Here is a 22,876-nt window from a genome sequence, read left to right as displayed (position 1 = left end):
TTCTCTCCTGAGCTGCACTCAGGTTTCTGCAGCTTGTTCAGAATCTAGAGCAGGGAAACAGGTTCCGCAAACTTTTTCTGCCCTTTCGGATATCGGGCATCATATGACACGAATTTGAGACGCTTTGGATACTTTTCATTTTTTTGAAAAAATCCTGACCCGCGGGTCACACTTTTTGCCTTCTTTTTCTCTCCTGAACTGCACTCAGGTTTCTGCAGCTTGTTCAGAATCTAGAGCAGGGAAACAGGTTCCGCAAACTTTATCTGCCCTTTCGGATCTCGGGCATCATATGACACGAGTTTGAGACGCTTTGGATACTTTTCATTTTTTTGAAAAAATCCAGACCCGCGGGTCACACTTTTTGCCTTCTTTTTCTCTCCTGAGCTGCACTCAGGTTTCTGCAGCTTGTTCAGAATCTAGAGCAGGGAAACAGGTTCCGCAAACTTTTTCTGCCCTTTCGGATCTCGGGCATCATATGACACGAATTTGAGACGCTTTGGATACTTTTCATTTTTTTGAAAAAATCCTGACCCGCGGGTCACACTTTTTGCCTGCTTTTTCTCTCCTGAGCTGCACTCAGGTTTCTGCAGCTTGTTCAGAATCTAGAGCAGGGAAACAGGTTCCGCAAGCTTTTTCTGCCCTTTCGGATCTTGGGCATCATATGACACGAGTTTGAGACGCTTTGGATACTTTTCATTTTTTTGAAAAAATCCTGACCCGCGGATCACACTTTTTGCCTTTTTTCTCTCTCCTGAGCTGCACTCAGGTTTCTGTAGCTTGTTCAGAATCTAGAGCAGGGAAACAGGTTCCGCAAACTTTTTCTGCCCTTTCGGATCTCGGGCATCATATGATGCAATTTTGAGAAGCTTTGGATACTTTTCATTTTTTTGAAAAAATCCTGACCCGCGGGTCACACTTTTTCCTGCTTTTTCTCTCCTGAGCTGCACTCAGGTTTCTGCAGCTTGTTCAGAATCTAGAGCAGGGAAACAGGTTCCGCAAACTTTTTCTGCCCTTTCGGATATCGGGCATCATATGACACGAATTTGAGACGCTTTGGATACTTTTCATTTTTTTGAAAAAATCCTGACCCGCGGGTCACAGTTTTGCCTTCTTTTTCTCTCCTGAGCTGCACTCAGGTTTCTGCAGCTTGTTCAGAATCGAGAGCAGGGAAACAGGTTCCACAAACTTTTTCTACCCTTTCAGATCTCGGGCATCATATGACACGAGTTTGAGACGCTTTGGATACTTTTCATTTTTTTGAAAAAATCCTGACCCGCGGGTCACACTTTTTGCCTGCTTTTTCTCTCCTGAACTGCACTCAGGTTTCTGCAGCTTGTTCAGAATCTAGAGCAGGGAAACAGGTTCCGCAAACTTTATCTGCCCTTTCGGATCTCGGGCATCATATGACACGAGTTTGAGACGCTTTGGATACTTTTCATTTTTTTGAAAAAATCCAGACCCGCGGGTCACACTTTTTGCCTTCTTTTTCTCTCCTGAGCTGCACTCAGGTTTCTGCAGCTTGTTCAGAATCTAGAGCAGGGAAACAGGTTCCGCACGCTTTTTCTGCCCTTTCGGAACTCGGGCATCATATGACGCGAGTTTGAGACGCTTTGGATACTTTTCATTTTTTTGAAAAAATCCTGACCCGCGGGTCACACTTCTTTCGTGCTTTTTCTCTCCTGAGCTGCACTCAGGTTTCTGTAGCTTGTTCAGAATCTAGAGCAGGGAAACAAGTTCCGCAAACTTTTTCTGCCCTTTCGTATCTCGGGCATCATATGACGCGAGTTTGAGACGCTTTGGATACTTTTCATTTTTTTGAAAAATTCCTGACCCGCGGGTCACACTTTTTGCCTTCTTTTTCTCTCCTGAGCTGCACTCAGGTTTCTGCAGCTTGTTCAGAATCTAGAGCAGGGAAACAGGTTCCGCAAACTTTTTCTGCCCTTTCGGATCTCGGGCATCATATGACACGAATTTGAGACGCTTTGGATACTTTTCATTTTTTTGAAAAAATCCTGACCCGCGGGTCACACTTTTTGCCTGCTTTTTCTCTCCTGAGCTGCACTCAGGTTTCTGCAGCTTGTTCAGAATCTAGAGCAGGGAAACAGGTTCCGCAAGCTTTTTCTGCCCTTTCGGATCTTGGGCATCATATGACACGAGTTTGAGACGCTTTGGATACTTTTCATTTTTTTGAAAAAATCCTGACCCGCGGATCACACTTTTTGCCTTTTTTCTCTCTCCTGAGCTGCACTCAGGTTTCTGTAGCTTGTTCAGAATCTAGAGCAGGGAAACAGGTTCCGCAAACTTTTTCTGCCCTTTCGGATCTCGGGCATCATATGATGCAATTTTGAGAAGCTTTGGATACTTTTCATTTTTTTGAAAAAATCCTGACCCGCGGGTCACACTTTATCCTGCTTTTTCTCTCCTGAGCTGCACTCAGGTTTCTGCAGCTTGTTCAGAATCTAGAGCAGGGAAACAGGTTCCGCAAACTTTTTCTGCCCTTTCGGATATCGGGCATCATATGACACGAATTTGAGACGCTTTGGATACTTTTCATTTTTTTGAAAAAATCCTGACCCGCGGGTCACACTTTTTGCCTTCTTTTTCTCTCCTGAGCTGCACTCAGGTTTCTGCAGCTTGTTCAGAATCTAGAGCAGGGAAACAGGTTCCGCAAACTTTTTCTGCCCTTTCGGATATCGGGCATCATATGACACGAATTTGAGACGCTTTGGATACTTTTCATTTTTTTGAAAAAATCCTGACCCGCGGATCACACTTTTTGCCTTTTTTCTCTCTCCTGAGCTGCACTCAGGTTTCTGTAGCTTGTTCAGAATCTAGAGCAGGGAAACAGGTTCCGCAAACTTTTTCTGCCCTTTCGGATCTCGGGCATCATATGATGCAATTTTGAGAAGCTTTGGATACTTTTCATTTTTTTGAAAAAATCCTGACCCGCGGGTCACACTTTTTCCTGCTTTTTCTCTCCTGAGCTGCACTCAGGTTTCTGCAGCTTGTTCAGAATCTAGAGCAGGGAAACAGGTTCCGCAAACTTTTTCTGCCCTTTCGGATATCGGGCATCATATGACACGAATTTGAGACGCTTTGGATACTTTTCATTTTTTTGAAAAAATCCTGACCCGCGGGTCACAGTTTTGCCTTCTTTTTCTCTCCTGAGCTGCACTCAGGTTTCTGCAGCTTGTTCAGAATCGAGAGCAGGGAAACAGGTTCCACAAACTTTTTCTACCCTTTCAGATCTCGGGCATCATATGACACGAGTTTGAGACGCTTTGGATACTTTTCATTTTTTTGAAAAAATCCTGACCCGCGGGTCACACTTTTTGCCTGCTTTTTCTCTCCTGAACTGCACTCAGGTTTCTGCAGCTTGTTCAGAATCTAGAGCAGGGAAACAGGTTCCGCAAACTTTATCTGCCCTTTCGGATCTCGGGCATCATATGACACGAGTTTGAGACGCTTTGGATACTTTTCATTTTTTTGAAAAAATCCAGACCCGCGGGTCACACTTTTTGCCTTCTTTTTCTCTCCTGAGCTGCACTCAGGTTTCTGCAGCTTGTTCAGAATCTAGAGCAGGGAAACAGGTTCCGCACGCTTTTTCTGCCCTTTCGGAACTCGGGCATCATATGACGCGAGTTTGAGACGCTTTGGATACTTTTCATTTTTTTGAAAAAATCCTGACCCGCGGGTCACACTTCTTTCGTGCTTTTTCTCTCCTGAGCTGCACTCAGGTTTCTGTAGCTTGTTCAGAATCTAGAGCAGGGAAACAAGTTCCGCAAACTTTTTCTGCCCTTTCGTATCTCGGGCATCATATGACGCGAGTTTGAGACGCTTTGGATACTTTTCATTTTTTTGAAAAATTCCTGACCCGCGGGTCACACTTTTTGCCTTCTTTTTCTCTCCTGAGCTGCACTCAGGTTTCTGCAGCTTGTTCAGAATCTAGAGCAGGGAAACAGGTTCCGCAAACTTTTTCTGCCCTTTCGGATCTCGGGCATCATATGACACGAATTTGAGACGCTTTGGATACTTTTCATTTTTTTGAAAAAATCCTGACCCGCGGGTCACACTTTTTGCCTGCTTTTTCTCTCCTGAGCTGCACTCAGGTTTCTGCAGCTTGTTCAGAATCTAGAGCAGGGAAACAGGTTCCGCAAGCTTTTTCTGCCCTTTCGGATCTTGGGCATCATATGACACGAGTTTGAGACGCTTTGGATACTTTTCATTTTTTTGAAAAAATCCTGACCCGCGGATCACACTTTTTGCCTTTTTTCTCTCTCCTGAGCTGCACTCAGGTTTCTGTAGCTTGTTCAGAATCTAGAGCAGGGAAACAGGTTCCGCAAACTTTTTCTGCCCTTTCGGATCTCGGGCATCATATGATGCAATTTTGAGAAGCTTTGGATACTTTTCATTTTTTTGAAAAAATCCTGACCCGCGGGTCACACTTTTTCCTGCTTTTTCTCTCCTGAGCTGCACTCAGGTTTCTGCAGCTTGTTCAGAATCTAGAGCAGGGAAACAGGTTCCGCAAACTTTTTCTGCCCTTTCGGATATCGGGCATCATATGACACGAATTTGAGACGCTTTGGATACTTTTCATTTTTTTGAAAAAATCCTGACCCGCGGGTCACACTTTTTGCCTTCTTTTTCTCTCCTGAGCTGCACTCAGGTTTCTGTAGCTTGTTCAGAATCTAGAGCAGGGAAACAGGTTCCGCAAACTTTTTCTGCCCTTTCGGATATCGGGCATCATATGACACGAATTTGAGACGCTTTGGATACTTTTCATTTTTTTGAAAAAATCCTGACCCGCGGATCACACTTTTTGCCTTTTTTCTCTCTCCTGAGCTGCACTCAGGTTTCTGTAGCTTGTTCAGAATCTAGAGCAGGGAAACAGGTTCCGCAAACTTTTTCTGCCCTTTCGGATCTCGGGCATCATATGATGCAATTTTGAGAAGCTTTGGATACTTTTCATTTTTTTGAAAAAATCCTGACCCGCGGGTCACACTTTTTCCTGCTTTTTCTCTCCTGAGCTGCACTCAGGTTTCTGCAGCTTGTTCAGAATCTAGAGCAGGGAAACAGGTTCCGCAAACTTTTTCTGCCCTTTTGGATCTTGGGCATCATGTGACACGAGTTTGAGACGCTTTGGATTCTTTTCATTTTTTTGAAAAAATCCTGACCCGCGGGTCACACTTTTTTCCTGCTTTTTCTCTCCTGAGGTGCACTCAGGCTTCTGTAGCTTGTTCAGAATCTAGAGCAGGGAAACAAGTTCCGCAAACTTTTTCTGCCCTTTCGGATATCGGGCATCATATGACACGAATTTGAGACGCTTTGGATACTTTTCATTTTTTTGAAAAATTCCTGACCCGCGGGTCACACATTTTGCCTGCTTTTTCTCTCCTGAGCTGCAATCAGGTTTCTGCAGCTTGTTCAGAATCTAGAGCAGGGAAACAGGTTCCGCAAACTTTTTCTGCCCTTTTGGATCTTGGGCATCATATGACACGAGTTTGAGACGCTTTGGATACTTTTCATTTTTTTGAAAAAATCCTGACCCGCGCGTCACACTTTTTGCCCTCTTTTTCACTCCTGAGCTGCACTCAGGTTTCTGCAGCTTGTTCAGAATCTAGAGCAGGGAAACAGGTTCCGCAAGCTTTTTCTGCCCTTTCGGAACTCGGGCATCATATGACGCGAGTTTGAGACGCTTTGGATACTTTTCATTTTTTTGAAAAAATCCTGACCCGCGGGTCACACTTTTTGCCTGCTTTTTCTCTCCTGAGCTGCACTCAGGTTTCTGTAGCTTGTTCAGAATCTAGAGCAGGGAAACAGGTTCCGCAAACTTTTTCTGCCCTTTCGGATCTCGGGCATCATATGACGCGAGTTTGAGACGCTTTGGATACTTTTCATTTTTTTGAAAGAATCCTGACCCGCGGGTCACACTTTTTGCCTTCTTTTTCTCTCCTGAGGTGCATTCAGGTTTCTGTGGCTTGTTCAGAATCTAGAGCAGGGAAACAGGTTCCGCAAACTTTTTCTGCCTTTTCGGATCTCGGGCATCATATGATGCGAGTTTGAGACGCTTTGGATACTTTTCATTTTTTTGAAAAAATCCTGACCCGCGGGTCACACTTTTTTCCTGCTTTTTCTCTCCTGAGCTGCACTCAGGTTTCTGCAGCTTGTTCAGAATCTAGAGCAGGGAAACAGGTTCCGCAAGCTTTTTCTGCCCTTTCGGATCTTGGGCATCATATGACACGAGTTTGAGACGCTTTGGATACTTTTCATTTTTTTGAAAAAATCCTGACCCGCGGGTCACACTTCTTTCGTGCTTTTTCTCTCCTGAGGTGCACTCAGGTTTCTGTAGCTTGTTCAGAATCTAGAGCAGGGAAACAGGTTCCGCACACTTTTTCTGCCCTTTCGTATCTCGGGCATAATATGACGTGAGTTTTAGACGCTTTGGATACTTTTCATTTTTTTGAAAAAATCCTGACCCGCGGGTCACACTTTTTGCCTGCTTTTTCTCTCCTGAGGTGCACTCAGGTTTCTGTAGCTTGTTCAGAATCTAGAGCAGGGAAACAGGTTCCGCAAACTTTTTCTGCCCTTTCGTATCTCGGGCATCATATGACGCGAGTTTGAGACGCTTTGGATACTTTTCATTTTTTTGAAAAATTCCTGACCCGCGGGTCACACTTTTTGCCTGCTTTTTCTCTCCTGAGCTGCACTCAGGTTTCTGCAGCTTGTTCAGAATCTAGAGCAGGGAAACAGGTTCCGCAAACTTTTTCTGCCCTTTCGGATCTCGGACATCATATGACGCGAGTTTGAGACGCTTTGGATACTTTTCATTTTTTTGAAAAAATCCTGACCCGCGGGTCACACTTTTTGCCGTCTTTTTCTCTCCTGAGCTGCACTCAGGTTTCTGCAGCTTGTTCAGAATCTAGAGCAGGGAAACAGGTTCCGCAAACTTTTTCTGCCCTTTCGGATCTCGGGCATCATATGTTGCGAGTTTGAGACACTTTGGATACTTTTCATTTTTTTGAAAAAATCCTGACCCGAGGGTCACACTGTTTGCCTTCTTTTTCTCTCCTGAGCTGCACTCAGGTTTCTGCAGCTTGTTCAGAATCTAGAGCAGGGAAACAGGTTCCGCAAGCTTTTTCTGCCCTTTCGGAACTCGGACATCATATGACACAAGTTTGAGACGCTTTGGATACTTTTCATTTTTTTGAAAAAATCCAGACCCGCGGGTCACACTTTTTGCCTTCTTTTTCTCTCCTGAGCTGCACTCAGGTTTCTGCAGCTTGTTCAGAATCTAGAGCAGGGAAACAGGTTCCGCAAGCTTTTTCTGCCCTTTCGGAACTCGGGCATCATATGACGCGAGTTTGAGACGCTTTGGATACTTTTCATTTTTTTGAAAAAATCCTGACCCGCGGGTCACACTTCTTTCGTGCTTTTTCTCTCCTGAGCTGCACTCAGGTTTCTGTAGCTTGTTCAGAATCTAGAGCAGGGAAACAAGTTCCGCAAACTTTTTCTGCCCTTTCGTATCTCGGGCATCATATGACGCGAGTTTGAGACGCTTTGGATACTTTTCATTTTTTTGAAAAATTCCTGACCCGCGGGTCACACTTTTTGCCTTCTTTTTCTCTCCTGAGCTGCACTCAGGTTTCTGCAGCTTGTTCAGAATCTAGAGCAGGGAAACAGGTTCCGCAAACTTTTTCTGCCCTTTCAGATCTCGGACATCATATGACGCGAGTTTGAGACTCTTTGGATACTTTTCATTTTTTTGAAAAAATCCTGACCCGCGGGTCACACTTTTTGCGTTCTTTTTCTCTCCTGAGCTGCACTCAGGTTTCTGCAGCTTGTTCAGAATCTAGAGCAGGGAAACAGGTTCCGCAAACTTTTTCTGCCCTTTCGGATATCGGGCATCATATGACACGAATTTGAGACGCTTTGGATACTTTTCATTTTTTTGAAAAAATCCTGACCCGCGGGTCACACTTTTTGCCTTCTTTTTCTCTCCTGAGCTGCACTCAGGTTTCTGCAGCTTGTTCAGAATCTAGAGCAGGGAAACAGGTTCCGCAAACTTTTTCTGCCCTTTCGGATATCGGGCATCATATGACACGAATTTGAGAAGCTTTGGATACTTTTCATTTTTTTGAAAAAATCCTGACCCGCGGGTCACACTTTTTCCTGCTTTTTCTCTCCTGAGCTGCACTCAGGTTTCTGCAGCTTGTTCAGAATCTAGAGCAGGGAAACAGGTTCCGCAAACTTTTTCTGCCCTTTCGGATATCGGGCATCATATGACACGAATTTGAGACGCTTTGGATACTTTTCATTTTTTTGAAAAAATCCTGACCCGCGGGTCACACTTTTTGCCTTCTTTTTCTCTCCTGAGCTGCACTCAGGTTTCTGCAGCTTGTTCAGAATCTAGAGCAGGGAAACAGGTTCCGCAAACTTTTTCTGCCCTTTCGGATATCGGGCATCATATGACACGAATTTGAGACGCTTTGGATACTTTTCATTTTTTTGAAAAAATCCTGACCCGCGGATCACACTTTTTGCCTTTTTTCTCTCTCCTGAGCTGCACTCAGGTTTCTGTAGCTTGTTCAGAATCTAGAGCAGGGAAACAGGTTCCGCAAACTTTTTCTGCCCTTTCGGATCTCGGGCATCATATGATGCAATTTTGAGAAGCTTTGGATACTTTTCATTTTTTTGAAAAAATCCTGACCCGCGGGTCACACTTTTTCCTGCTTTTTCTCTCCTGAGCTGCACTCAGGTTTCTGCAGCTTGTTCAGAATCTAGAGCAGGGAAACAGGTTCCGCAAACTTTTTCTGCCCTTTTGGATCTTGGGCATCATGTGACACGAGTTTGAGACGCTTTGGATTCTTTTCATTTTTTTGAAAAAATCCTGACCCGCGGGTCACACTTTTTTCCTGCTTTTTCTCTCCTGAGGTGCACTCAGGCTTCTGTAGCTTGTTCAGAATCTAGAGCAGGGAAACAGGTTCCGCAAACTTTTTCTGCCCTTTCGGATATCGGGCATCATATGACACGAATTTGAGACGCTTTGGATACTTTTCATTTTTTTGAAAAATTCCTGACCCGCGGGTCACACATTTTGCCTGCTTTTTCTCTCCTGAGCTGCACTCAGGTTTCTGCAGCTTGTTCAGAATCTAGAGCAGGGAAACAGGTTCCGCAAACTTTTTCTGCCCTTTTGGATCTTGGGCATCATATGACACGAGTTTGAGACGCTTTGGATACTTTTCATTTTTTTGAAAAAATCCTGACCCGCGGGTCACACTTTTTGCCTGCTTTTTCTCTCCTGAGCTGCACTCAGGTTTCTGTAGCTTGTTCAGAATCTAGAGCAGGGAAACAGGTTCCGCAAACTTTTTCTGCCCTTTCGGATCTCGGGCATCATATGACGCGAGTTTGAGACGCTTTGGATACTTTTCATTTTTTTGAAAGAATCCTGACCCGCGGGTCACACTTTTTGCCTTCTTTTTCTCTCCTGAGGTGCATTCAGGTTTCTGTGGCTTGTTCAGAATCTAGAGCAGGGAAACAGGTTCCGCAAACTTTTTCTGCCTTTTCGGATCTCGGGCATCATATGATGCGAGTTTGAGACGCTTTGGATACTTTTCATTTTTTTGAAAAAATCCTGACCCGCGGGTCACACTTTTTTCCTGCTTTTTCTCTCCTGAGCTGCACTCAGGTTTCTGCAGCTTGTTCAGAATCTAGAGCAGGGAAACAGGTTCCGCAAGCTTTTTCTGCCCTTTCGGATCTTGGGCATCATATGACACGAGTTTGAGACGCTTTGGATACTTTTCATTTTTTTGAAAAAATCCTGACCCGCGGGTCACACTTCTTTCGTGCTTTTTCTCTCCTGAGGTGCACTCAGGTTTCTGTAGCTTGTTCAGAATCTAGAGCAGGGAAACAGGTTCCGCAAACTTTTTCTGCCCTTTCGTATCTCGGGCATAATATGACGTGAGTTTTAGACGCTTTGGATACTTTTCATTTTTTTGAAAAAATCCTGACCCGCGGGTCACACTTTTTGCCTGCTTTTTCTCTCCTGAGGTGCACTCAGGTTTCTGTAGCTTGTTCAGAATCTAGAGCAGGGAAACAGGTTCCGCAAACTTTTTCTGCCCTTTCGTATCTCGGGCATCATATGACGCGAGTTTGAGACGCTTTGGATACTTTTCATTTTTTTGAAAAATTCCTGACCCGCGGGTCACACTTTTTGCCTGCTTTTTCTCTCCTGAGCTGCACTCAGGTTTCTGCAGCTTGTTCAGAATCTAGAGCAGGGAAACAGGTTCCGCAAACTTTTTCTGCCCTTTCGGATCTCGGACATCATATGACGCGAGTTTGAGACGCTTTGGATACTTTTCATTTTTTTGAAAAAATCCTGACCCGCGGGTCACACTTTTTGCCTTCTTTTTCTCTCCTGAGCTGCACTCAGGTTTCTGCAGCTTGTTCAGAATCTAGAGCAGGGAAACAGGTTCCGCAAACTTTTTCTGCCCTTTCGGATCTCGGGCATCATATGTTGCGAGTTTGAGACACTTTGTATACTTTTCATTTTTTTGAAAAAATCCTGACCCGAGGGTCACACTGTTTGCCTTCTTTTTCTCTCCTGAGCTGCACTCAGGTTTCTGCAGCTTGTTCAGAATCTAGAGCAGGGAAACAGGTTCCGCAAGCTTTTTCTGCCCTTTCGGAACTCGGACATCATATGACACGAGTTTGAGACGCTTTGGATACTTTTCATTTTTTTGAAAAAATCCAGACCCGCGGGTCACACTTTTTGCCTTCTTTTTCTCTCCTGAGCTGCACTCAGGTTTCTGCAGCTTGTTCAGAATCTAGAGCAGGGAAACAGGTTCCGCAAGCTTTTTCTGCCCTTTCGGAACTCGGGCATCATATGACGCGAGTTTGAGACGCTTTGGATACTTTTCATTTTTTTGAAAAAATCCTGACCCGCGGGTCACAATTCTTTCGTGCTTTTTCTCTCCTGAGCTGCACTCAGGTTTCTGTAGCTTGTTCAGAATCTAGAGCAGGGAAACAAGTTCCGCAAACTTTTTCTGCCCTTTCGTATCTCGGGCATCATATGACGCGAGTTTGAGACGCTTTGGATACTTTTCATTTTTTTGAAAAATTCCTGACCCGCGGGTCACACTTTTTGCCTTCTTTTTCTCTCCTGAGCTGCACTCAGGTTTCTGCAGCTTGTTCAGAATCTAGAGCAGGGAAACAGGTTCCGCAAACTTTTTCTGCCCTTTCAGATCTCGGACATCATATGACGCGAGTTTGAGACGCTTTGGATACTTTTCATTTTTTTGAAAAAATCCTGACCCGCGGGTCACACTTTTTGCGTTCTTTTTCTCTCCTGAGCTGCACTCAGGTTTCTGCAGCTTGTTCAGAATCTAGAGCAGGGAAACAGGTTCCGCAAACTTTTTCTGCCCTTTCGGATATCGGGCATCATATGACACGAATTTGAGACGCTTTGGATACTTTTCATTTTTTTGAAAAAATCCTGACCCGCGGGTCACACTTTTTGCCTTCTTTTTCTCTCCTGAGCTGCACTCAGGTTTCTGCAGCTTGTTCAGAATCTAGAGTAGGGAAACAGGTTCCGCAAACTTTTTCTGCCCTTTCGGATATCGGGCATCATATGACACGAATTTGAGACGCTTTGGATACTTTTCATTTTTTTGAAAAAATCCTGACCCGCGGGTCACACTTTTTGCCTGCTTTTTCTCTCCTGAGCTGCACTCAGGTTTCTGCAGCTTGTTCAGAATCTAGAGCAGGGAAACAGGTTCCGCAAGCTTTTTCTGCCCTTTCGGATCTTGGGCATCATATGACACGAGTTTGAGACGCTTTGGATACTTTTCATTTTTTTGAAAAAATCCTGACCCGCGGATCACACTTTTTGCCTTTTTTCTCTCTCCTGAGCTGCACTCAGGTTTCTGTAGCTTGTTCAGAATCTAGAGCAGGGAAACAGGTTCCGCAAACTTTTTCTGCCCTTTCGGATCTCGGGCATCATATGATGCAATTTTGAGAAGCTTTGGATACTTTTCATTTTTTTGAAAAAATCCTGACCCGCGGGTCACACTTTTTCCTGCTTTTTCTCTCCTGAGCTGCACTCAGGTTTCTGCAGCTTGTTCAGAATCTAGAGGAGGGAAACAGGTTCCGCAAACTTTTTCTGCCCTTTTGGATCTTGGGCATCATATGACACGAGTTTGAGACGCTTTGGATTCTTTTCATTTTTTTGAAAAAATCCTGACCCGCGGGTCACACTTTTTTCCTGCTTTTTCTCTCCTGAGGTGCACTCAGGCTTCTGTAGCTTGTTCAGAATCTAGAGCAGGAAAACAGGTTCCGCAAACTTTTTCTGCCCTTTCGGATCTCGGGCATCATATGACACGAATTTGAGACGCTTTGGATACTTTTCATTTTTTTGAAAAATTCCTGACCCGCGGGTCACACATTTTGCCTGCTTTTTCTCTCCTGAGCTGCACTCAGGTTTCTGCAGCTTGTTCAGAATCTAGAGCAGGGAAACAGGCTCCGCAAACTTTTTCTGCCCTTTCGGATCTCGGGCATCATATGATACAATTCTGAGACGCTTTGGATACTTTTCATTTTTTTGAAAAAATCCTGACCCGCGCGTCACACTTTTTGCCATCTTTTTCTCTCCTGAGCTGCACTCAGGTTTCTGCAGCTTGTTCAGAATCTAGAGCAGGGAAACAGGTTCCGCAAGCTTTTTCTGCCCTTTCGGAACTCGGGCATCATATGACGCGAGTTTGAGACGCTTTGGATACTTTTCATTTTTTTGAAAAAATCCTGACCCGCGGGTCACACTTTTTGCCTGCTTTTTCTCTCCTGAGCTGCACTCAGGTTTCTGTAGCTTGTTCAGAATCTAGAGCAGGGAAACAGGTTCCGCAAACTTTTTCTGCCCTTTCGGATCTCGGGCATCATATGACACGAGTTTGAGACGCTTTGGATACTTTTCATTTTTTTGAAAAAATCCAGACCCGCGGGTCACACTTTTTGCCTTCTTTTTCTCTCCTGAGCTGCACTCAGGTTTCTGCAGCTTGTTCAGAATCTAGAGCAGGGAAACAGGTTCCGCAAGCTTTTTCTGCCCTTTCGGAACTCGGGCATCATATGACGCGAGTTTGAGATGGTTTGGATACTTTTCATTTTTTTGAAAAAATACTGACCCGCGCGTCAAACTTTTTGCCTTCTTTTTCTCTCCTGAGCTGCACTCAGGTTTCTGTAGCTTGTTCAGAATATAGAGCAGGGAAACAGGTTCCGCAAGCTTTTTCTGCCCTTTCGGATCTCGGGCATCATATGACACGAGTTTGAGACGCTTTGGATACTTTTCAGTTTTTTGAAAAAATCCTGACCCGCGGGTCACACTTTTTGCCTGCTTTTTCTCTCCTGAGGTGCATTCAGGTTTCTGTAGCTTGTTCAGAATCTAGAGCAGGGAAACAGGTTCCTCAAACTTTTTCTGCCCTTTCGGATCTCGGGCATCATATCACACGAGTTTGAGACGCTTTGGATACTTTTCATTTTTTTGAAAAAATCCTGACCCGCGGGTCACACTTTTTGCCTGCTTTTTCTCTCCTGAGCTGCACTCAGGTTTCTGCAGCTTGTTCAGAATCTAGAGCAGGGAAACAGGTTCCGCAAACTTTTTCTGCCCTTTCGGATCTTGGGCATCATATCACACGAGTTTGAGACGCTTTGGATACTTTTCATTTTTTTGAAAAAATCCTGACCCGCGGGTCACACTTTTTGCCTGCTTTTTCTCTCCTGAGCTGCACTCAGGTTTCTGCAGCTTGTTCAGAATCTAGAGCAGGGAAACAGGTTCCGCAAACTTTTTCTGCCCTTTCGGATCTTGGGCATCATATGACACGAGTTTGAGACGCTTTGGATACTTTTTATTTTTTTGAAAAAATCCTGACCCGCGGGTCACACTTCTTTCGTGCTTTTTCTCTCCTGAGGTGCACTCAGGTTTCTGCAGCTTGTTCAGAATCTAGAGCAGGGAAACAGGTTCCGCAAACTTTTTCTGCCCTTTCGTATCTCGAGCATCATATGACGCGAGTTTGAGACGCTTTGGATACTTTTCATTTTTTTGAAAAAATCCTGACCCGCGGGTCACACTTTTAGCCTTCTTTTTCTCTCCTGAGCTGCACTCAGGTTTCTGCAGCTTGTTCAGAATCTAGAGCAGGGAAACAGGTTCCGCTAGCTTTTTCTGCCCTTTCGGATCTCGGGCATCATATGACGCGAGTTTGAGACGCTTTGGATACTTTTCATTTTTTTGAAAAAATCCTGACCCGCGGGTCACAGCTTTGCCTTCTTTTTCTCTCCTGAGCTGCACTCAGGTTTCTGCAGCTTGTTCAGAATCGAGAGCAGGGAAACAGGTTCCACAAACTTTTTCTACCCTTTCAGATCTCGGGCATCATATGACACGAGTTTGAGACGCTTTGGATACTTTTCATTTTTTTGAAAAAATCCTGACCCGCGGGTCACACTTTTTGCCTTCTTTTTCTCTCCTGAGCTGCACTCAGGTTTCTGCAGCTTGTTCAGAATCTAGAGCAGGGAAACAGGTTCCGCTAGCTTTTTCTGCCCTTTCGGATCTCGGGCATCATACGACGCGAGTTTGAGACGCTTTGGATACTTTTCATTTTTTTGAAAAAATCCTGACCCGCGGGTCACACTTTTTGCGTTCTTTTTCTCTCCTGAGCTGCACTCAGGTTTCTGTAGCTTGTTCAGAATCTAGAGCACGGAAACAGGTTCCGCAAACTTTTTCTGCCCTTTCGGATCTCGGGCATCATATGACATGAATTTGAGACGCTTTGGATACTTTTCATTTTTTTGAAAAAATCCTGACCCGCGGGTCACACTTTTTGCCTTCTTTTTCTCTCCTGAGCTGCACTCAGGTTTCTGCAGCTTGTTCAGAATCTAGAGCAGGGAAACAGGTTCCGCAAACTTTTTCTGCCCTTTCGGATATCGGGCATCATATGACACGAATTTGAGACGCTTTGGATACTTTTCATTTTTTTGAAAAAATCCTGACCCGCGGGTCACACTTTTTGCCTGCTTTTTCTCTCCTGAGCTGCACTCAGGTTTCTGCAGCTTGTTCAGAATCTAGAGCAGGGAAACAGGTTCCGCAAGCTTTTTCTGCCCTTTCGGATCTTGGGCATCATATGACACGAGTTTGAGACGCTTTGGATACTTTTCATTTTTTTGAAAAAATCCTGACCCACGGATCACACTTTTTGCCTTTTTTCTCTCTCCTGAGCTGCACTCAGGTTTCTGTAGCTTGTTCAGAATCTAGAGCAGGGAAACAGGTTCCGCAAACTTTTTCTGCCCTTTCGGATCTCGGGCATCATATGATGCAATTTTGAGAAGCTTTGGATACTTTTCATTTTTTTGAAAAAATCCTGACCCGCGGGTCACATTTTTTCCTGCTTTTTCTCTCCTGAGCTGCACTCAGGTTTCTGCAGCTTGTTCAGAATCTAGAGCAGGGAAACAGGTTCCGCAAACTTTTTCTGCCCTTTTGGATCTTGGGGATCATATGACACGAGTTTGAGACGCTTTGGATTCTTTTCATTTTTTTGAAAAAATCCTGACCCGCGGGTCACACTTTTTTCCTGCTTTTTCTCTCCTGAGGTGCACTCAGGCTTCTGTAGCTTGTTCAGAATCTAGAGCAGGAAAACAGTTTCCGCAAACTTTTTCTGCCCTTTCGGATATCGGGCATCATATGACACGAATTTGAGACGCTTTGGATACTTTTCATTTTTTTGAAAAATTCCTGACCCGCGGGTCACACATTTTGCCTGCTTTTTCTCTCCTGAGCTGCACTCAGGTTTCTGCAGCTTGTTCAGAATCTAGAGCAGGGAAACAGGTTCCGCAAACTTTTTCTGCCCTTTCGGATCTCGGGCATCATATGATACAATTCTGAGACGCTTTGGATACTTTTCATTTTTTTGAAAAAATCCTGACCCGCGCGTCACACTTTTTGCCCTCTTTTTCTCTCCTGAGCTGCACTCAGGTTTCTGCAGCTTGTTCAGAATCTAGAGCAGGGAAACAGGTTCCGCAAGCTTTTTCTGCCCTTTCGGAACTCGGGCATCATATGACGCGAGTTTGAGACGCTTTGGATACTTTTCATTTTTTTGAAAAAATCCTGACCCGCGGGTCACACTTTTTGCCTGCTTTTTCTCTCCTGAGCTGCACTCAGGTTTCTGTAGCTTGTTCAGAATCTAGAGCACGGAAACAGGTTCCGCAAACTTTTTCTGCCCTTTCGGATCTCGGGCATCATATGACGCGAGTTTGAGACGCTTTGGATACTTTTCATTTTTTTGAAAAAATCCTGACCCGCGGGTCACACTTTTTGCGTTCTTTTTCTCTCCTGACCTGCACTCAGGTTTCTGCAGCTTGTTCAGAATCTAGAGCAGGGAAACAGGTTCCGCAAACTTTTTCTGCCCTTTCGGATATCGGGCATCATATGACATGAATTTGAGACGCTTTGGATACTTTTCATTTTTTTGAAAAAATCCTGACCCGCGGGTCACACTTTTTGCCTTCTTTTTCTCTCCTGAGCTGCACTCAGGTTTCTGCAGCTTGTTCAGAATCTAGAGCAGGGAAACAGGTTCCGCAAACTTTTTCTGCCCTTTCGGATATCGGGCATCATATGACACGAATTTGAGACGCTTTGGATACTTTTCATTTTTTTGAAAAAATCCTGACCCGCGGGTCACACTTTTTGCCTGCTTTTTCTCTCCTGAGCTGCACTCAGGTTTCTGCAGCTTGTTCAGAATCTAGAGCAGGGAAACAGGTTCCGCAAGCTTTTTCTGCCCTTTCGGATCTTGGGCATCATATGACACGAGTTTGAGACGCTTTGGATACTTTTCATTTTTTTGAAAAAATCCTGACCCACGGATCACACTTTTTGCCTTTTTTCTCTCTCCTGAGCTGCACTCAGGTTTCTGTAGCTTGTTCAGAATCTAGAGCAGGGAAACAGGTTCCGCAAACTTTTTCTGCCCTTTCGGATCTCGGGCATCATATGATGCAATTTTGAGAAGCTTTGGATTCTTTTCATTTTTTTGAAAAAATCCTGACCCGCGGGTCACACTTTTTTCCTGCTTTTTCTCTCCTGAGGTGCACTCAGGCTTCTGTAGCTTGTTCAGAATCTAGAGCAGGAAAACAGTTTCCGCAAACTTTTTCTGCCCTTTCGGATATCGGGCATCATATGACACGAATTTGAGACGCTTTGGATACTTTTCATTTTTTTGAAAAATTCCTGACCCGCGGGTCACACTTTTTGCCCTCTTTTTCTCTCCTGAGCTGCACTCAGGTTTCTGCAGCTTGTTCAGAATCTAGAGCAGGGAAACAGGTTCCGCAAGCTTTTTCTGCCCTTTCGGAACTCGGGCATCATATGACGCGAGTTTGAGACGCTTTGGATACTTTTCATTTTTTTGAAAAAATCCTGACCCGCGGGTCACACTTTTTGCCTGCTTTTTCTCTCCTGAGCTCCACTCAGGTTTCTGTAGCTTGTTCAGAATATAGAGCAGGGAAACAGGTTCCACAAAGTTTATCTGCCCTTTCGGATCTCGGGCATCATATGACACGAGTTTGAGACGCTTTGGATACTTTTCATTTTTTTGAAAAAATCCTGACCCGCGGGTCACACTTTTTGCCTTCTTTTTCTCTCCTGAGGTGCACTCAGGTTTCTGTAGCTTGTTCAGAATCTAGAGCAGGGAAACAGGTTCCGCAAACTTTTTCTGCCCTTTCGGATCTTGGGCATCATATGACACGAGTTTGAGACGCTTTGGATACTTTTTATTTTTTTGAAAAAATCCTGACCCGCGGGTCACACTTCTTTCGTGCTTTTTCTCTCCTGAGGTGCACTCAGGTTTCTGTAGCTTGTTCAGAATCTAGAGCAGGGAAACAGGTTCCGCAAACTTTTTCTGCCCTTTCGGATCTCGGGCATCATATGACGCGAGTTTGAGACGCTTTGGATACTTTTCATTTTTTTGAAAAATTCCTGACCCGCGGGTCACACTTTTTGCCTGCTTTTTCTCTCCTGAGCTGCACTCAGGTTTCTGCAGCTTGTTCCGAATCCAGAGCAGGGAAACAGGTTCCGCAAACTTTTTCTGCCCTTTCGGATCTCGGACATCATATGACGCGAGTTTGAGACGCTTTGGATACTTTTCATTTTTTTGAAAAAATCCTGACCCGCGGGTCACAATTTTGCCTTCTTTTTCTCTGCTGAGCTGCACTCAGGTTTCTGCAGCTTGTTCAGAATCTAGAGCAGGGAAACAAGTTCCGCAAACTTTTTTTGCCCTTTCGGATCTCGGGCATCATATGACATGAATTTGAAACGCTTTGGATACTTTTCATTTTTTTGAAAAAATCCTGACCCGCGGGTCACAGTTTTTGCTTCTTTTTCTCTCCTGAGCTGCACTCAGGTTTCTGCAGCTTGTTCAGAATCTAGAGCAGGGAAACAGGTTCCGCAAACTTTTTCTGCCCTTTCGTATCTCGGGCATCATATGACGCGAGTTTGAGACGCTTTGGATACTTTTCATTTTTTTGAAAAAATCCTGACCCGCGGGTCACACTTTTAGCCTTCTTTTTCTCTCCTGAGCTGCACTCAGGTTTCTGCAGCTTGTTCAGAATCTAGAGCAGGGAAACAGGTTCCGCTAGCTTTTTCTGCCCTTTCGGATCTCGGGCATCATATGACGCGAGTTTGAGACGCTTTGGATACTTTTCATTTTTTTGAAAAAATCCTGACCCGCGGGTCACAGCTTTGCCTTCTTTTTCTCTCCTGAGCTGCACTCAGGTTTCTGCAGCTTGTTCAGAATCGAGAGCAGGGAAACAGGTTCCACAAACTTTTTCTACCCTTTCAGATCTCGGGCATCATATGACACGAGTTTGAGACGCTTTGGATACTTTTCATTTTTTTGAAAAAATCCTGACCCGCGGGTCACACTTTTGCCTTCTTTTTCTCTCCTGAGCTGCACTCAGGTTTCTGCAGCTTGTTCAGAATCTAGAGCAGGGAAACAGGTTCCGCTAGCTTTTTCTGCCCTTTCGGATCTCGGGCATCATATGACGCGAGTTTGAGACGCTTTGGATACTTTTCATTTTTTTGAAAAAATCCTGACCCGCGGGTCACACTTTTTGCCTGCTTTTTCTCTCCTGAGCTGCACTCAGGTTTCTGTAGCTTGTTCAGAATCTAGAGCAGGGAAACAGGTTCCGCAAGCTTTTTCTGCCCTTTCGGATCTTGGGCATCATATGACACGAGTTTGAGACGCTTTGGATACTTTTCATTTTTTTGAAAAAATCCTGACCCACGGATCACACTTTTTGCCTTTTTTCTCTCTCCTGAGCTGCACTCAGGTTTCTGTAGCTTGTTCAGAATCTAGAGCAGGGAAACAGGTTCCGCAAACTTTTTCTGCCCTTTCGGATCTCGGGCATCATATGATGCAATTTTGAGAAGCTTTGGATACTTTTCATTTTTTTGAAAAAATCCTGACCCGCGGGTCACACTTTTTCCTGCTTTTTCTCTCCTGAGCTGCACTCAGGTTTCTGCAGCTTGTTCAGAATCTAGAGCAGGGAAACAGGTTCCGCAAACTTTTTCTGCCCTTTTGGATCTTGGGGATCATATGACACGAGTTTGAGACGCTTTGGATTCTTTTCATTTTTTTGAAAAAATCCTGACCCGCGGGTCACACTTTTTTCCTGCTTTTTCTCTCCTGAGGTGCACTCAGGCTTCTGTAGCTTGTTCAGAATCTAGAGCAGGAAAACAGTTTCCGCAAACTTTTTCTGCCCTTTCGGATATCGGGCATCATATGACACGAATTTGAGACGCTTTGGATACTTTTCATTTTTTTGAAAAATTCCTGACCCGCGGGTCACACATTTTGCCTGCTTTTTCTCTCCTGAGCTGCACTCAGGTTTCTGCAGCTTGTTCAGAATCTAGAGCAGGGAAACAGGTTCCGCAAACTTTTTCTGCCCTTTCGGATCTCGGGCATCATATGATACAATTCTGAGACGCTTTGGATACTTTTCATTTTTTTGAAAAAATCCTGACCCGCGCGTCACACTTTTTGCCCTCTTTTTCTCTCCTGAGCTGCACTCAGGTTTCTGCAGCTTGTTCAGAATCTAGAGCAGGGAAACAGGTTCCGCAAGCTTTTTATGCCCTTTCGGAACTCGGGCATCATATGACGCGAGTTTGAGACGCTTTGGATACTTTTCATTTTTTTGAAAAAATCCTGACCCGCGGGTCACACTTTTTGCCTGCTTTTTCTCTCCTGAGCTCCACTCAGGTTTCTGTAGCTTGTTCAGAATCTAGAGCAGGGAAACAGGTTCCGCAAACTTTTTCTGCCCTTTCGGATCTCGGGCATCATATGACACGAGTTTGAGATGCTTTGGATACTTTTCATTTTTTTGAAAAAATCCAGACCCGCGGGTCACACTTTTTGCCTTCTTTTTCTCTCCTGAGCTGCACTCAGGTTTCTGCAGCTTGTTCAGAATCTAGAGCAGGGAAACAGGTTCCGCAAGCTTTTTCTGCCCTTTCGGAACTCGGGCATCATATGACGCGAGTTTGAGATGGTTTGGATACTTTTCATTTTTTTGAAAAAATACTGACCCGCGGGTCACACTTTTTGCCTGCTTTTTCTCTCCTGAGCTGCACTCAGGTTTCTGTAGCTTGTTCAGAATATAGAGCAGGGAAACAGGTTCCACAAAGTTTATCTGCCCTTTCGGATCTCGGGCATCATATGACACGAGTTTGAGACGCTTTGGATACTTTTCATTTTTTTGAAAAAATCCTGACCCGCGGGTCACACTTTTTGCCTTCTTTTTCTCTCCTGAGCTGCACTCAGGTTTCTGTAGCTTGTTCAGAATCTAGAGCAGGGAAACAGGTTCCGCAAGCTTTTTCTGCCCTTTCGGATCTCGGGCATCATATGACGCGAGTTTGAGACGCTTTGGATACTTTTCATTTTTTTGAAAAAATTCTGACCCGCGGGTCACACTTTTTCCTTCTTTTTCTCTCCTGAGGTGCATTCAGGTTTCTGTAGCTTGTTCAGCATCTAGAGCAGGGAAACAGGTTCCTCAAACTTTTTCTGCCCTTTCGGATCTCGGGCATCATATCACACGAGTTTGAGATGCTTTGGATACTTTTCATTTTTTTGAAAAAATCCTGACCCGCGGGTCACACTTCTTTCGTGCTTTTTCTCTCCTGAGGTGCACTCAGGTTTCTGTAGCTTGTTCAGAATCTAGAGCAGGGAAACAGGTTCCGCAAACTTTTTCTGCCCTTTCGGATCTCGGGCATCATATGACGCGAGTTTGAGACGCTTTGGATACTTTTCATTTTTTTGAAAAATTCCTGACCCGCGGGTCACACTTTTTGCCTGCTTTTTCTCTCCTGAGCTGCACTCAGGTTTCTGCAGCTTGTTCCGAATCCAGAGCAGGGAAACAGGTTCCGCAAACTTTTTCTGCCCTTTCGGATCTCGGACATCATATGACGCGAGTTTGAGACGCTTTGGATACTTTTCATTTTTTTGAAAAAATCCTGACCCGCGGGTCACAATTTTGCCTTCTTTTTCTCTGCTGAGCTGCACTCAGGTTTCTGCAGCTTGTTCAGAATCTAGAGCAGGGAAACAAGTTCCGCAAACTTTTTTTGCCCTTTCGGATCTCGGGCATCATATGACATGAATTTGAAACGCTTTGGATACTTTTCATTTTTTTGAAAAAATCCTGACCCGCGGGTCACAGTTTTTGCTTCTTTTTCTCTCCTGAGCTGCACTCAGGTTTCTGCAGCTTGTTCAGAATCTAGAGCAGGGAAACAGGTTCCGCAAACTTTTTCTGCCCTTTCGTATCTCGGGCATCATATGACGCGAGTTTGAGACGCTTTGGATACTTTTCATTTTTTTGAAAAAATCCTGACCCGCGGGTCACACTTTTAGCCTTCTTTTTCTCTCCTGAGCTGCACTCAGGTTTCTGCAGCTTGTTCAGAATCTAGAGCAGGGAAACAGGTTCCGCTAGCTTTTTCTGCCCTTTCGGATCTCGGGCATCATATGACGCGAGTTTGAGACGCTTTGGATACTTTTCATTTTTTTGAAAAAATCCTGACCCGCGGGTCACAGCTTTGCCTTCTTTTTCTCTCCTGAGCTGCACTCAGGTTTCTGCAGCTTGTTCAGAATCGAGAGCAGGGAAACAGGTTCCACAAACTTTTTCTACCCTTTCAGATCTCGGGCATCATATGACACGAGTTTGAGACGCTTTGGATACTTTTCATTTTTTTGAAAAAATCCTGACCCGCGGGTCACACTTTTTGCCTTCTTTTTCTCTCCTGAGCTGCACTCAGGTTTCTGCAGCTTGTTCAGAATCTAGAGCAGGGAAACAGGTTCCGCTAGCTTTTTCTGCCCTTTCGGATCTCGGGCATCATATGACGCGAGTTTGAGACGCTTTGGATACTTTTCATTTTTTTGAAAAAATCCTGACCCGCGGGTCACACTTTTTGCCTGCTTTTTCTCTCCTGAGCTGCACTCAGGTTTCTGTAGCTTGTTCAGAATCTAGAGCACGGAAACAGGTTCCGCAAACTTTTTCTGCCCTTTCGGATCTCGGGCATCATATGACGCGAGTTTGAGACGCTTTGGATACTTTTCATTTTTTTGAAAAAATCCTGACCCGCGGGTCACACTTTTTGCGTTCTTTTTCTCTCCTGAGCTGCACTCAGGTTTCTGCAGCTTGTTCAGAATCTAGAGCAGGGAAACAGGTTCCGCAAACTTTTTCTGCCCTTTCGGATCTCGGGCATCATATGACATGAATTTGAGACGCTTTGGATACTTTTCATTTTTTTGAAAAAATCCTGACCCGCGGGTCACACTTTTTGCCTTCTTTTTCTCTCCTGAGCTGCACT

This window comes from Rhineura floridana, chromosome 7, assembly GCF_030035675.1.
Source record: "Rhineura floridana isolate rRhiFlo1 chromosome 7, rRhiFlo1.hap2, whole genome shotgun sequence".
Lineage (NCBI taxonomy): Eukaryota > Metazoa > Chordata > Lepidosauria > Squamata > Rhineuridae > Rhineura > Rhineura floridana.
Note: the sequence above shows the minus strand (reverse complement) of the source record.